This window comes from Ochotona princeps, chromosome 2 (genome assembly GCF_030435755.1).
Source record: "Ochotona princeps isolate mOchPri1 chromosome 2, mOchPri1.hap1, whole genome shotgun sequence".
Lineage (NCBI taxonomy): Eukaryota > Metazoa > Chordata > Mammalia > Lagomorpha > Ochotonidae > Ochotona > Ochotona princeps.
In genome coordinates, this window is record NC_080833.1 from 95,813,430 (window position 1) to 95,830,437 (window position 17,008).

Below are 17,008 nucleotides of genomic sequence, written 5' to 3' on the forward strand. Positions count from 1 at the left end.
AGTTGGGATCATGAACTGAAGAGCAAGCAAGAAAAGATGTTTAGTGAATGCATCCTAAACTCAGGGTTTCCTTTGAGTTTTTTTTTTTTTCCAGCGTCTCCCAGATTCTGGTGTTTCATGCCACCCACAGTCCTCCCCGTATGCCTGTTGCAGGGAGAAAGTGGGGCTAGGGTGTAAGATCCAAACCTGTGTGGAAGAGCCAACACTTAAGAATTCACCCCAGGAAGGTCCCTTTGCTGGAGGCAGACCCAGTCCCTCCCCCCTGTATTTCAGATTCGGGTACCTCACAAGGCCAGTGACAGGCAGACTGTGGCCTATAGCCTGTATGTTCCTAAACTACTCAGACTGTTTTAGTAGGGCCAGGAAAGGGGGGCCAAGAGTCTGAGGCCTTGCACACTGCCCAATACCAAGATTTGCATCTCCTGCTGCAGAGAAAGCAACCCTGAACCCATGTTCCACCGGGAGCTCCAAGGAAACCCACTGATTTTGCCATTGCTGCTGCCACTGCAGGGGCAGAGGCCAGGGCACCAAAACCAGAAGGGTCTTATCTTGGTATGGGTTCCACTAGAACAGTCCTGAGGATTGAGTACAATGAGCTTTTGGGGAAGTGTATGCAGGAAATGTTCGTTCAGGATAGGCAGGAGGAATGGCTAGAACCTGGTCCTAGTGGGGACCATTGGAGATGAAGTGGGACGTGCTGTGGAGCCATTCGGGTGAGGCAGCAGCCAGGTGATCATGCCTCACCTTGCAGTCCTTTGCTGAGGCTGTTTCTAGCATTTCAGGTTTGGCAGGCATGCAGACGCCTTGGGTGGGTGGCCTTGGATATGCAGACTTGAATGCCAAGGGCATGTAGACAGAGCTACTGTAGGGCCATCAGTGCTTTACCTCTAATCTTTCACAAAGGGAAAAAGCAGTCCACCTGCTTCGCTGGGCTCAGTTGTGAGACTGGAGGAAGTGGAGGGGTGGGACACCACTTGATAAGGCAGAGGGAGTGGTGACAATGGGCCATAAAACCCCAAGACAATTCCCCTTTTCCTGGAACACTGAGGAGAGATTTACATTGATTGCCAAAGGGAAAACTGGTCAGGAGGACTCCAAGGGGGAAAGGGCTGTCAATTTGGATCTCTGTTAAATTTCAGAGTTGGAGGAACCGACACTGTAGCCTTGTGACTAAAATCCTTGCCTTGCATATGCCAGCATCCCATATGGGCTCTGGTTCCCATTCAGCTCCTGCTTGTGGTCTGGGAGACCAGTAGGGGACAGCCCAAAACCTTGGACCCTGCGCCCACGTGGAAGACCTGAAAGAAGCTCCTGACTCTTGGCTTTGGATCAGCTCAGCTCTGGCCGTTGCGGCCACTTGGGGAGTAAACCAGCAGATGGAGGATCTTTCTCTCTGTATCTCCTTCTCTCTGTAAATCTGCCTTTCCAATGAAAAAAAAAAAAAATTCAGAGTTGGGAAACAATAGAAGAGAACTGTAGCTAAGCACTGGACAAGTCACACCCCACACTTGCCTGGAAGAAATGTCACTTGTCTTTGCCTCAGTCCTTGGTTCGGTTATGGCTTTGCTGGTGGGCAGGACCTGCCAGGGAAGGCAAGCCAAGCTCTGGGAGTGATAAAGGGCTGCAGGAGGGCAGCAGCCAATCCAGTGTGGCCAGCAATGGAGAAGAGAGTCCTGCTGGATGCCTGGAGGTCTTGGGGAAGCTGGAGAAAGAGCATAAAGGAAAGGAGTCAGCACCCAGGTCTCTTGCTTCTCTTCCTTCCCCAACATCAGTCATGGCTGCTGGCAGTAAATTCAGCAAATCTACTTGACACTAATCTTGTTGAGAAAATTTACTGTAATTTGGCTTACAGAGAGGAATAATCATATTTGTGTAAACTTTCACAATTGTCGATAAAGGCTTCATTTATCTTGATGGATGTAGTCTTTTTTTCCCCCCTAAGATTTATTTATTTAGTTGAAAGGCAGTGAGACTGAAAGCAAGCAAGTTTTTCCATCTGCTAATTTACACCCCAGTTGACTGCATGGCCATATCTGGGGCAGGCTGGAGCCAGGAATCTAGAACTCCATCTGTCTACCATATGGATGGCAACAGCTAAGCACTTACACCATCTTCTACTACCTTCCCAGGTGCATTAGCAGGAATGCTGGATTAGAAGCAGAGCAGCTGGGACTCGAACCAACTATCCAATATGGGATGACAGCATCACAGTTAACAGCTTAACCTGTGGTGTCACAGTGCTAGCCTGGATGTAGTCTTTCTTATTTATATGATTGTTTTAAATTGGAAAGTCAGAGAGGAGAGAGGAGAAAAGGCCAAGAGGAAGACCTTCTGCCTGATGATTCACTCCCTAAGTGGTCACAACAGCCAGAGGTGCACCCATCCGAAGCCAAGAGCCCGGAGCCTCTTCTGGGTCTCCCATGGGGGCGCAGGGTTTCAAGGCTTTAGGCCATCCTTGACTGCTTTCCCAGGCCACAAGCAGAGAGCTGGATGGAAAGTGAGGCAGCCAGGGTATAAACCTGCCCCTATGGGATCCTGGTGCATACAAGGCGACTAGCTGCTAGACTACTGTGCTGGGCCCTGATTTTTTTTTTTTAATTTTCCAACTTAATATTTTATTTTTCAAAAATTTTTATTTTGATGATTTTTACATAGTTGATTAGAATGCAAAGGGTCAAGGGCTATAGGAAGTGGGTGGGACCACCATTTTCACATTCTCTCTTTTTCCTTCCTGCATCTGAGGGGAAGGAAGATATAAGGGGAGAAGCCACACCCAGCTTCCCAAATGCCTCTGCACCCTGGGTCCAACCACCCGACACCACTTCAAGGTCCCTGATGTGGGGCATGCTCCCAGGGTCCTTCTCAAGAAGCTTCGATAGTTCAACAGTTCTGAATTACCACCAATTTTGCCAATCTAAGCACAATGAAATCTTTCCAGAATCCATTGGTTGACATAGTTCACCTTAGAGCCTCTGTTTGCTCAGATATTCACTGCCAACACTTGGCTGGGGTATTTGATTAATTTGTTCTGTCCTCTGTTGTGTTACCAGGTATCTTCTGCAGGCTCTAATGTATTGCCATATCCTCCATGTGCACCTGGATATGCTGTCCACTGCTCCATCCGAGCCACTGAGAAGGCCCAACTCTGACACATGCACTCCATGGTCAGACCATGGAACCTGCAATGGTCTTCATGGATGGAGTTTTGCACCCAGCAATTCAGTTGAGGGGATCCCCAGTGAAACTTCATCTGAGGTATTCCCAGACCTGATTTTTGTATGTGTTTGCCAATACAAAATGTTCTGGCACAGTCTGTCACACACACTGGTAGTTGCAATTGCTGGGTCAGCTCTGTCTTCAGCCCTGTATTCTATGCAAATCAATGAGTGTTGGAGCCCAGCCCCATTCTGCCCACTGCACACTTGGTTCTCATGCAAACCAGTGGGAGCTGCAGCCTAGTCAGAGCGGCCCACAATAACCCCCACCAGGCCCACCTCCTGCCCTGGTTCCCATACTTGCCAGTATACACAGCAGACTAGGTCAGTTTGTCCCACATCCCATTCAGCTCTCATACATGTCAATAAGCACTGAAACCCAGTTCAACCCAACCAGCTCCACCATCCAGCCCACATATCTGCCAGCGGGTACCACTCTCTGTCTATCCCTGCCTGCTCCAGTCCTGGTTCTCATGCTCACCAATTGGAGTGGCAAGAGGGAGGTGCCCACTGTTTCCCTAATGGACCCACTCCCACTCCTGGACCTTGTACTCTCCAGGTGTTTCTGCAGTTTAACTTGACAGAATTTGCCCTCCATGCCAGCCTATGTCAGCTGATGCTGCGGCAAAGCCCAATCAACCCACACCCACTCTGGCTTATGCATGTACCAATAGTTACAGTCTGCCCAGCCTGGCTTTTCCCAGATCCAGCTCACATGCAGGCCAACAGGTATTGTAGCCCTGCCTGGCCTGGTCTGCCCTCATCCCAGCTCTCATGCTCTCCAGTGGCAGTGATTGTCTAGCAGGGGAGCCCATGCAGCCCCCCTGTCAGGTCACCCCTCCCCCCTGGGTCTTACGTGTGCTGGTTGGGCACTGTGGCCCAGTCTAGCATGGCCTGCCTCACCTTGGCATTTGCCAATGGGTGCTGTAGCCTGGCTGGGTCCAGCCCACCCCCAATCCCAGCTCATGCTAGTGGTGGCTTTAGTTTAGCTCAGCCCAGCCAGCCTCCAATCTTGGCCCTTATGTGAACTGAGTTGTTGCGGCCCAACCTACACTCCATTCTGGTACTTGGATTCAGCAGCGGGTGATATGAACTGGTCCTGCCTAGTTTGCCCCCCACCTGAGCCAAATGTATGCCAGTGGGTACCATTCCCTGGTTTTGTCTGGGCTGTTACCTATCGTTATTCTTATACTTAACTGCAGGGACTGTGTCCTGACAGAGGAGTTTCTGAAACTCCTCCATCTCCCAGTGCCAGATCTCGCACTTACCAGTGGGTCCATGGGCCAGCCCTACTTAGTCCACCTCCTGTCCTAGCAGGAATAGTGACTTTTCCTGACTGGCCCTCACCCATTCTGGTTTTTACTGTTGGGTGTTACAGCCCAGCCAAGCCTGGTCCACACCCAGATATAGCTGACACATGGCTCAGCAGGGGCAGAGACCTAGCCTAGCCTAGCCTACAACCCACCGTGGTTCTCATGAGCACCAGTGGATGCAATAGTCTGGTCCAATCTGGTGTACCCCAGATCAAGTCCACACTTGTGCCGAGGGATACTGCAGTCATGTCCAGACCAGACAGTATCCCCAACTCCAGCCCTCACACTCACCCTATGGGAGCTACAACCTAGCCAGGACATCCCCTTAGCTCCCCGACCAGGTCTGTTCCCAGTCACAGATCTCGTACATGCCAGTGGTTGCTCTGACCTAGCTTGGCACAGTGCCCCCGTTGTCTTGGCCTTTGCCTTTGGATGTTGTAGCCTGGCCTGATCCTGCCTGCCCCCAGTCCCAACTCTCACTGGTGGGTGCTGGCACCTGGCCTTGCTCAGACTGTTCCCATCCCTGGCTCATGTAGACTGGCAGGTGTGACAGCCTAGCCCAGCATGACCTGCATTCCAGCCTGGTTTCTGCACTTTCCAGTGAGCTAAGGTTTGCTCAGCCCTGCCCGGTCTGTCCCCTTCCAAAACCAACCCATACACTTGCCAACATATGGAACTGCCATTCCCAGCTTGCCCAACCCCCCAGGTCTGGACCACATGCTCACTCGCAGGAACTATGACTCCATAGGGGAGTTTCCCAAGATCGCCCCTCAGCCTACTCCCAGACCCAGATCTTGCATATGCCAGTGGGTGCTAGGCCCTTGCCTGGCAGAGCCTGCCCCTCCATCTTGGCCTTTGTATGAGCTAGTGAATGTTGTTGCCTGGCCTGCCCCACACCCTGTTTTAGGATGCGCATGTGGGTGCTGCAACCTGGATCTGCCCAGCCTATTCTCGGCCCCAGTACCAGCGAGTTTTGGTGAGTTCCATGATCACACCTAGTTCAGTCCATCACCACCCCAACTCTTGAGCTAACCAGTGGGACTTGTATTTCCACAGGATTGGGCCCACTAATCCCCCCCAGAATCTACCCCCAGACCTGGTTCTCTTATGTGCTGGTTAGTGTCATGGCCCAGCATGATGTGACCCATCCCCTGTTCTGACACGCAGGTACTGGTATCTAGCCCTGCTAGATAGGCTCTCAACCATAGCTTTCCTGTGGGCTGTTGTGCAGCTGTCAGAGATGCTCTGTGCTAACAAGCCCATCTCAGAACTCCCATGTAGGCTGGTGAATCAGTATGACCCATACTGCTCTTCCAGTCTTTCCTCTCCAAATCACCAGGTCTCAGTCCCCTCGCTTACCTGCAAGTATGGTGGTCCTGTCATTGGGAGTCCCTCAAAATTCATTCCTCACCCATACAAACAGTGACCTTATCCATGGATGTCTCTAGGTGGTAATTCCTCATCCCCAAGTCCTCAGAGCTCATCAGTGGTGGCCAACGGGCGAAGCCTGGTGTCAATAGGCACTCTGGCTGCCTGACCCAATGTCCTGATTTTTTCTTTTAAGATTTATTTAGTTTTTATTGGAAAGTCAGATTTACAGAGAGAAGGAGAGACAGAGAAGAAGATCTTCCATCCACTGGTTCACTCCCCAAGTGGCTGCAACAGCCAGAGCTGAGCTGATCCGAAGCCGGGAGCCAAGAGCCTCCTCCAGGTCTCCCACGTGGGTGCAGGGTCCCAAGGTTTTGGGTCATCCTTGACTGCTTTCCCAAGCCACAGGCAGGGAGCTGGATGGGAAGTGGAACAGTTGGGACACAAACTGGCTCCTATATGGGATCCCGGTGTATGAAAGGAGAGGACTTTAGCCTGTAGGCTAACTGTGCAGGGTCCATTTTTAAATTTTTTAAAAAATATTTATTTATTGGGAGGGTGGAGATGGGGTGTGTGGACACCTCCCCAGGAGCAAGAGCTGTCATAATCCCCTTCTCCATTTTGCATCGTAACCAATAAAGCCTTTCATATTGAAAATTATTTGTTTAGAAGGCAGAGTTACAGAGAGAGGGAAAGACAGACACACAGAGGGAGGGAGAGATTGTCCATTCATTGGTTCACTCTCCAAAGCAAGTGCTGGGCCAGGTCAAAATGAACACTGAAAGCTTCATCCAAATCTCCTATGTGAGTGCAGGGGCCAAAGTACTTGGGCCCTCGTCAGGGTGCTTTCCTAGATGCATGAACAGGGATCTGGATCACAAGTAGAACAGCCAGGAGTTGAACTGGTACCCAAATGGAATGCTGGCAGCAGCTTAACAGGCTGCACCGTAGCATGTGCACCCTAGATACAGTATTCAAAATAGGTGTTCTTGGATCTCAGAATGATAGTGGAGGCACTGAGAGCTGGTGGGAAGGCTTTCTGGACCCCAAAAGAGACCCACAGTCTTCCCGGGACCACACTGCACACTTTCACCCTGTCCTCTATCTATATGGGGACTGACAGCAACCTGCACTGGCAGGAAAGAAAATCATAAGGATGATATTGTAGTCACTTCCCAGCCTCCCAGATCTGATTGTCCAGACATTCATGAGCCAGTCAGGAGTGTGTCTGGCACATAAGCATCATCACCAAAAGCATCTCTTAGGATTAGGCTCCTAATAATGATCAAGGTGATGCATAGCGAGTTGGTGAAAGATACGCTTAAGCACAATCAAGTTCAAAAGCATCTTTGTAAGCAGAGAGTACCAAACCATGAGCAGTTTGGGTCCTATCCTCACCCTGGGGGTAAGGAGGGCAGAACAACTCTGGGGTGTTCAGGAAACAGCCAATGGGTTCATACAGACAGTCTCTAATTAGGATATTGGTTATTCAGTGGTTTGTGATTGGTAGTCTTCATTAAGAGGTTAGTTGGCTGCTTCTGGCTGGTTGAGCTTAAGTTTCATTTTACCATTTACAAGAAACTGTGTTTTTTTGTTTTGTTTTGTTTTGTTTTTGAGGTTTATTTTATTTACTTGGAAAGTAGAGTGGAAAGAGAGAGACTCTCTGCACTGATTCACTCCTCAAAGAATCATAATAGCCACGGTTGGGTCAGGTGAAAGCCAGAGGCCTGGGATTCCATCCAAGTCTCCCACATGGGTGCAGCAGGCCAAGGATTGGCACCATTCTCTACGACTTTTCCAGGTGCTCTAGCAGGAAGCTGGGTCAGAAACAGGACAGCTGGAACTTGAACTGCATAGAAGCAACTTATCCTGTGGCACCGCACCCACTGAGATAGGCTTCAGTTCACTTATGTGAGGAACACAAGGCCCACAGTGGTCTCCCAGCTCATTTATTAGGGAGACAGAGAGCCCCCTTGCACTGGTTCATGCTCCAAATGCTGTGATGGTCGGGGCCTACCCAACTTAGGAGCTAGGGACTCAGTCTGGGTCTTCCCAGCAGGTGGCAGAAACTCAGCTACTTGGCCCATCCCTCCTGCCTCCTGCGGTTTGCATCAGTAAAAAGTGGATCAAGGAGCCAGAATCATGCAGTCCCAGACAGAATGACAGTGTCTTAGCTTCAAGGAGAAACACTCAGCTCTAATTTTTGTTTTTAACAAAACACATTGCATCCTGTTTGTCACACAGCCACTGCTGAAAAATAGTGTCTATTTTCAGGGCAAGGGCCTTCTGACCTAGTCTAATGGATACGAAAATTGCAAGGGGTGTTAAGAGCCAGGGGAAATGGGGGCAAGTGTCAAGAATGTGAGCTGGGGAAGGTGAGAAAGAAGAGAGGGAGCAAGCCAGTGAGCACAGGGAGGCACCTGAGCCTTCAGGTGGGAGAGCTGCCAATCAAAATGAGTCAAGCTTAAAATGAAAATATAAAGCCTTTACTTAGCATGATGGTAAAACAAAACAAAACTAAACTAACAAACAAACAAAACACAAGAGGCTGGGGCTGGCATGGTGGAGTAACAGGCTAATCCTCTACCTGACAGTGCTGGCATCCCAAATGGACCCTGGTTTGGGCCCTGGTTCATGTCTCAGCTGCTCCATTTCCAACCCAGTTGTCTGCTTATGGCCTGGGAAAGCAGCAGAGAATGGCTCAAGGTGTTGGGACCCTATAGCCATGTGTGAGATCTGGAAGAGGTTCCTGGTTCTCAGCTTCAGACTGGCCTACCTCTGGTGGTGGTGACCACAACCAAATGAGAAATGAACCAGCGAGTTGAAGCTCTCTCTGTCTCTGTGTCTTTCTGTCTCCCCCACTCTCTGACTTTCTAAAAAAAAAAAAAAATCTTAAAAACAAATGCTACAGGGCCCGGCGGCGTGGCCTAGCGGCTAAAGTTCTCGCCTTGAAAGCCCCGGGATCCCATATGGGCGCTGGTTCTAATCCCGGCAGCTCCACTTCCCATCCAGCTCCCTGCTTGTGGCATGGGAAAGCAGTTGAGGATAGCCCAGTGCATTGGGCCTCTGCACCCGCGTGGGAGACCCGGAAGAGGTTCCAGGTTCCCGGCTTCGGATCGGCCCGTTGCGGCTCACTTGGGGAGTGAATCATCGGATGAAAGATCTTCCTCTCTGTCTCTCCTCCTCTGTGTATATCTGGCTGTAATAAAATGAATAAATCTTTAAAAAAAAAATGCTACAACCTGAGCAAACAGTGGCTTCCCTGTTGCCTCCTTACCCCAGCAGTATTTAGTAGCAATACACCTGCCCATCTGTGGGGAATGCCTCACTGTTGAAAACACCCAAACAGAAGGATGTGACAGTTTTAGGGACCTTGGAGGGGAACAGGGAAGTAGGCAAGCAGAAAGGGCTGGGTAGTGTTAGTTGGATTTCCAATCCTGCCTTGTGCTAATGCCCTTGGGAAGGCAATAGATGATCACCCAAGTGTCTAGGTCCTGGTCCTCCCATGGGAGATGTACATGGAGTTGTAGGCTTCTGCCTTCCGTGTGGGCCACAGGCCTGGTTGTTGACAGCAAGTCCTGACACAGGGCTTGGAATATCATCCAGTGGTAGACACCATCATATCCCAGTCTCCTAATCCCCTTCCCTTAGCTGGAATAGTCCTCACTCAGTCTTACTGACAGCACTAAACTTAACCCACTGATTTGAGCGGATGATACAGCCAGCCCTACAAGGTCCTGTTTCCTGAAGGAGCTCCGGCTGTAGGTAACTGCCTAGATTGCTTTGGGCCTAGACAAGTGTTACACTGCTGGGAGAAAAGCAGCCAATAGCTGGCAGGCATTCTGGGACTGGTTAAAAATTTGTGTTAACTATATATATGTGTGCCAGCATAGTTGTCTGGTTGTTTTTTGTTTGTTTGTTTGTTTTGCGGGAACAAGGAGTAGAAGACCTGCTTTACTGATGCGGGTACCATCCTACCACCCTCACAATAGTTACTGCCACCGCATGTGTGCAAGCATGTGTCTGGAGGGGTCATCCATTGCCCCAGTTGGGGGACAGATTGGAATGGGGGCCACTGAGGTCTTGTTTGACATTTAAAGATGATTTTTTAAGGGCTTCCGCAGGTTACTGCTCTAGCAGATAACTGAGGGGGCTGAAACGGGAGATGGATTGGATGGGCAAATCTAAAGAACCTTCTTGGGCCAGGCCAACATGCCTGGCAGCCAGGGTTGAGAGTGAATTGGGCAGGGCTAGGGTTAGCACTCACCGGCATTTGTGAGAGCTGTGTCTGGGGACAGCTCTGCTAGGGGCTCTTAGGGATCGTCCTGACTAGACTACAGCACCCACAAGAGCTAGAGCTGGGGGCTGGCTGTGCTGGGCTCGGCTGCAGCACCCACCAGTTTGTGTGAGAGTTTGGGCTCAGGACAAGACCGCCCAGGAAGATGTACCCAACCTAATCCAATCCCCATGCATGAGATGGTAGAAGGCGCAGGCTGGGCCCAACCTTGCTCTAGGTGATACACACAAGACCCAGGTCTGAGGACCTCCCAAATGCGGTTTCGTTTTCCTTTTCTTTTTCGTTTTTCAAAGATTTATTTATTTTTATTGGAAAGGCAGATTTATAGAGTGGAGGAGATAGAGAGATATATCTTCTATCTGTCTATCTGCTGGTTCACTCCCATGTGGGTGCAATGGCTAGAGATGAGCCAATCTGAAGGCCAGAGCTAGGAGTTTCTTTAGGGTCTCCCATGTGGGTGCAGGGTCCAAAGACTTTGGGGCCATCTTCTAACTGCTTTCCCAGGCCAGAAACAGGGAGCTGGATGGGAAGTGGAGCAGCCAGAACACGAACCAGAACCCATATTGGATCCCGGTGCTTGCAAGACAAGAATATAGACACTGAGGCATCACGGTGGACCCCTGATGAGGTTTCTCAGGGGGTTGACCTTTGCCCTTGATTCCAAACTTAAGGAAAAATCACTTAGACAGGCGATTCCGGAATACATTACAGAATTGGGCCACCTCAGTTGGCAACCGCCTGCTGCGGAACACAGGAGGAAAAACTGAAACGTTGAACTCACCCACCTTCCCCTGCACCCCAACCCTCTCCATCCTAATGGGAGGCTCCCATGGGTCTGTAACTCCTTCACCTTGGAATAAATATTAAAGTGAAGTAACAAAAAGCAATAAAAGCGTAGTGGAAGGGGCAGGGCGCTCAATAGGGACATTGTGGGCTGTTTCCACCCGTGGGACCTGCTTACCTTTTCCTCTGCAGCTCCTTTCACAGCTAGGGGCTTGTGTCTGCAAGGGGTTAGGATGTTAGGGTTTGGAAGAGGCACGAAGATGAATGGTTAAGGCAGAAAAGACGGTCAGAAGGACAGCATCACGGAGTCTGGGGACAGATTGCAGTCCACCTGGAGAGCAGGTGGAGAGAGCTGCACTTCAGCCCTCCTTACAGCAGACGGGGGCTTCTTTATGCAGCTTGTTGAGAGGGGACCATGTGGATGTGCCCAATGTCACGCTGAATTTGACAAGATGGGTAGGGAATGTGTTTACAGTGTATTGTCTTAGCAGTTTGGAATGTTCCAGGTGAGGAGCTCGTAAAACTCCATGCAGGGACAGTCTAATGCCTAGTAATAAAAATTCCGTCTGTTTTTAGATTGTCTATCTGCGCTCAGCTTCATTGAGTTCAAGATAAACTAGTTGTGTCACAGTGGGCTAGCAGAGATTAACAATGTCTGTCTTCCCAGCTAACACATTGACCCATCATAGCAAGGCCACCAACACCTGGCTATGATCAGCCAGGAACTTGGGCACAAGCTGAACATAGCACCCTCAGCCCTAACTTGAATCTGTAAGAGCTTCCCCCTAATTCCTTAGGGGAACCAGGAGTTAAGCAATAGCTGTCCAATTCCTTGCTCTGCACTCTGCAATAAAACCTCGTTTCTTTCTTCCATTGCCCCAATGTCAGTGACTAACTTCTGTGTGCTGAACTAGGGCACCGAGGTTTGGGGGATCTGCAGCAACTCCTTCAAGCAGATTTAGGGGTTGTTCTATGTCACAGTGGCTAAAATTGGGGGATTTAACCAGAAAATGAAGCTGTCTGTCACTCTGTTTTCAAACAAATACATCTTTTCAAAATTTATTGTTATTTTAATTAATTTTAATTCAGTGCGATTTATAAATATAGTTCTAAGAACATAATGATCTTTCCTTCCTCCCTTCCTTCCATTCTCCTTCTTCTCCCTGTCTGTATTGTGTGGGAGATACACACACTGGAATATTATTCAGCTATAAAAAAGTATGAAATTCTACAATTTGCAGCAACATGGACTTAATTGGAGGACATAATGTTGAGTGAAATAAACTATATCCAGAGAGAGAAATATCACATGTTCTTCTTTATTTGCAACATCTAAGAAAACCAGAAAAAATCTGCTACTATGATTTTAATGATCTGATTACTTTAAAATTTGCCGTATGTGGGCGAAACGTTCCATTCCACTGTTGCATATAGCCATTGTCTGTAGTTCCACCAAACTAAGGTCCTTTTACTTTGTACATATTAAACTTCTCATTTGGCGAAGTAATAAGCCTATTTACTGTAATTTAAATCTAAAATATGTAATCTTAAATAAGTAAATCTTTAAAAAAGAATTAGTAAGTGAGTTTAAAAGTAATTTTCTCCCCTTTCTTCATTAACCCCAGAAGGTTAGATAGGCCGTTACTGATAGTCTTTATAATGAACATTTCAAAGTAATACATGAAAATTAATGTGTCTCAGTAAGCTCTCATTAGCAATATTAAAACAGATTGACGTTGGGTCCTTTCAATTTATATCATTCTCATTCTTTTTTCTTTAAAGATATATTTATTTATGTGACAGTGAAAGTTATTGAGAGAAAGAAAAAGAGAGGAGAAGGAGAGAGATCTTCTACCTGCTGGTTTACTCTCCACATTGTCACAACAACCAGAGCTGGGCCAGGCCAAAGCCAGGTGCTTCATCTGGGATTACCGTGTGTGTGGCAGGGCCTCAAACACTTAGGCTGTCTTCCACTGCCTTTCCCTGGCCATTAGTGGGAGCTGGGTTGGAGGTGAAGCAGCTGGGACTAGAACCAAGTCCATATGGGATGCCAACATTGCAGGTGGCGACTTTACCCACTCTGCCACTACACCAGTTCCTATCATTCTTATTCTAACTGCAAGTCTGCTAATGCATTCAGGAAAAAAAGCAAAGGAATATTTAGAGGTAGAAAAGAAGGAGAGAAAAGTAGGGATGTGTAAAGCTAGCTCTCTGTATGTAGTGGGATGGGTTGGTACTGGGTGCAGGGAGAATCAGAGGAGACGATTTTACAGAACAAGCCTCCAGAGACCTTAACCTGCAGTATGTTAAAGCCACTGCCTACAATACTGGCAGTTCAAGTCCAGGTTACTCTGCTTTCAATTCAGCTCCCTGCTAATGTGCCTGGGAAAGCAGAAGAACCAAGTACCTGAGCCCTTGTCATCTACCTGGGAGACCCAGATGGAGTCCCTGGCTTCTGGCTTCAGCCTGGCCCGTCCCTGACTATTACACCATTTGTTAGTAAATCAGCGGAAAGAAGACCTCTTTCCCTCTCTATTTCTTCTTTCTCTTTGACTTGCTTTTCAAATACATAAAATAAATTAAAAAAAAAATTTTTTATTTATAAAGTTAAATATACAGAATGAAGGAGAGACAGAGAGAAAGATCTTCCATCTGCTGATTCATTCCCCAAGTGGCTGCAATGGCTAGCTGGAGTTGAGCCGATCCGATCTGATCTGAAGCCAGGAGCCTGGAGGTTCTTCCAGGTCTCCCGTGTGGGTGCAGGGTCCCAAGGCCTTGGGCTGTTCTCTGCTGCTTTGTCAGGCCACAAGCAGGGAGCTGGATGGGAAGCGGGGCTGCCGGGACACAGACTGGTACCCATATGGGATGCCGGTGTGTGCAAGGTCACTAGGCTATCACACCAGGTCCCAAATAAATAAAATAAATCTTTAAAACAAAACAAAACAAAAAAAAAACAAAAAAAAAAGACCCTCAAAGCTAGTTGAAAAAATAAAAACAACCCTGTCCTGGGTTTGCTTGTCCAGTGCACTGGAAGGTGAGCACTACATCAGGTCAATTGACAGGTGAAGAAAGAGACTTCATTGTACAGCGAAGAGCAAGGAGCAGATAGCTTTACTCAACGCCCATAACCCCTGGTGGACTAAGAGTCTAAAGTGAGGGGGATGACAGAGCATGCTCAGCATGCATCCATCTTTCCTGTGGGTCAGGTGCTTGTGGCCTTCCTCCAGTGGTTGGCAATACTTCATCCTCTGCAATGGGAAGGCAGACTTCATTCGGTCTGGGGCTAATTGCAGGGGTCTTGGGGACTTTTTTCTGGGCCAGTTTTACCACTGCTTCTATTCAGTGAGTTACTGCAAGCATGTGGTTAATGAACAATGGTAAAGAAAGGGGGAAAGACACTTTGGGCAAAAGGTTGGAGCTACAATTCTGGGATCTGATGCTGGTTTGCATCTGCCTTTGAGACACTGTACAGGGGTTTAGTTTCAGGAATATAGCCCCTTGGGAATGAAAAGAGGGTGGATCAATGGACAGATATGTATTTGGCAAAGTGCTTTTCCCTTTTACTCCACCCTGCTCCCTCTTGTCCTTGAGGAAGGAGTGGGAAATAGAATGTGAAGAACATCAGAGGGCCTGAGTGAGTCGTGTCTGTCGGTGTGCATGGTGGCAGGCAGCAGATGATGGGTCAGGTGCTTGGGCCCCTGCCAACCATAGGGAGAGTCCACATGTAGTTCCCAAAGCAGACTAAAGAAATCAAGGAGTCCTTTGGAGTGCTACTCATCTCTGTGCAGCAAGGCTGAGACTCATGGAATTCAGATACCCTGGATTTAAGTGTGCCATGGAAAGTGATGGACGGAGGCTAAGGCAGAAGCGTTGGAGAGAATTCACCACAGCACATAGACAGCAGAGCTAGATATATTGCGCACATTTCAGGCAAGCAGTGGGCTAGCAGATCAGGTAGCGGCTGACCACTGCTGCAACCTGGACTGCCATCTGAGGGATATGCCGGCAGCAGCAGTTCCTTCTTAGCTCAGGAGACTGTTGCCATGTGTTTGCAAGCCATTAGAGGGCAGGACAGCCAGAGGCTGCCTGTTACAGTATGGTCTGCAATCTACAAAGCATACTTGTAACTGCAGTGTTCCTCAGTTAGGATGAGATCTCTGTGGTTCAAGAGGTTTTCCTAGGCATGTGATTTCTATCTCTGTGGGAAAGACCTGGGGACCTTGTATCCCCTTTTATCTTAGGGAACTCACGAAATGCTGTAGGTCCATCCTGCACATGTCCCTGTCTCTCCCCACCCCACGGATCTGCAAAGACAGATCATTGGCATTGGGCAAAGGTCTCATTTTCTGCAACTGCCTCGTGCTGCACAGGGGCATCACATCGATCCTACCTCAGCTTCTTAGCCCACCAGAGTCCTGGCTGCAGAGATCCAACAGGTGGTGGGACCTCAGGAAAAACTTACGATGCATTCTGAAATGTCTACCCACATTATCCAGAGGACTGTAGGTGGCCTCAATTTGATATTGAGGGAGTTGCAGAATTCTGAAGGAGATAAACTGAATTAGTTCAAACAAGGAGGCCCAAGAATTAAGAGGAGGGAGAAATATATTGAAGAAATCACTAGGAGGAGGAGAAAAATACTGAATTTACATTTTGAAATCTATTTCTGTTTAGGTATAATATTTTTCTTTCTATCTTCCTTTCTTTCTTTCAAGATTTTTTGTTTGTTTGTTTTAAAGGCAATGTGACAAGGAGAGTAGGAGCAAGAGTATTTCCACCCGTTTGTTCACTTCCCTGATGCCTGCATTAGCCAGGTATGGGCCAAGCTGAAGCCAGAGGCCAGGAACTCCCTCTGGGCCTCCTATCTGGGTGCCAGGAACCCAAGTACTTGCTCCATTATCTACCACCTCCCAGGATGCATTAACAGGAAGCTGGATTGAAAACAATGCAGCTGAGACTCAAACAAGTGCTCTGAAATGGAATGGTACCACCACATGTAGCACCTGAACCCACTATGCCACCACAGCAGCCCTCGGTGTAACACCAACTAGAAAACACGGGTATAAATGTACATCCCGAGACACTGAGAACTCCACAGCTGACTGGTACTCTCAGACAGATCAGCCAGCCTTCAGTAGCAATGTTCTAGGGTTAAGTGTGGGAATTACAAGTATCAGATTTAGTTGGCATCTCCCTTTTGAAGTGGAGGCTGTCTTTAGAGGCTGTAGCTCTAACAGGCAGTTACTGCCAGGCAGTCACACATTAAAATACTTCCTTTGCAACCTCTTGGCTTGATCTGATCTCTTTTACCACTGACATTGGTGACTCCATCTTGATTTTCATTGCCTCTTTGTGATCGAGATCCGGGCATGATGCTGGGTTCCCTTTGCCCCTTGCAGTCAAGTTGCATTTAGCCGAGCTGGAGAGAGTATCTAATCACCGGCAGGTGGTGTCAAAAAGCCTTTGAGTCACATTCCAGCAATAGAGAGATTTTAGGTTGAGTCATCTTTAGGCTAACTTTCTACCCAGAGTCCATCATTCAGCTCAGCTTTATCTGTTTTGTAGTCATGCCAAACTAGCATCATCCCCCTGGAGACTGCTATTCTGTAGTACATAACTCAAAAGAGAAAATACGTATTAAAAAACATAGCAAATCAAATTTGCATCTTAAAGAGCAAAGTTATGATCTAATTGCAAACATATTATGATTGATCATTCGTGTCAGTACAACAGGCTGCCTAATCGTGCAGTCATCTCAGACACCTCAAAGTTAGCAAATCTAGAAACAATGAAAAGAGATGAACAGTTGCAGTCTAAAAGCAGATATATGAGAGTTTGATGATTGACTATTTGCATTAAGTACCATAGCAAGCATCATACAATAATCTCAGATTTGGGAAATTCTCAGAGTCAGAATCCAATTCAAGGCATATTTAATTTTCTGAGAAAATTGTAGTGCCCAATCTTTTGCAGCTTCAGGGCCTATTAAAAAGTGGCAATCGGCCCTGGCACAGTAGCCTAGTGGATAAAGT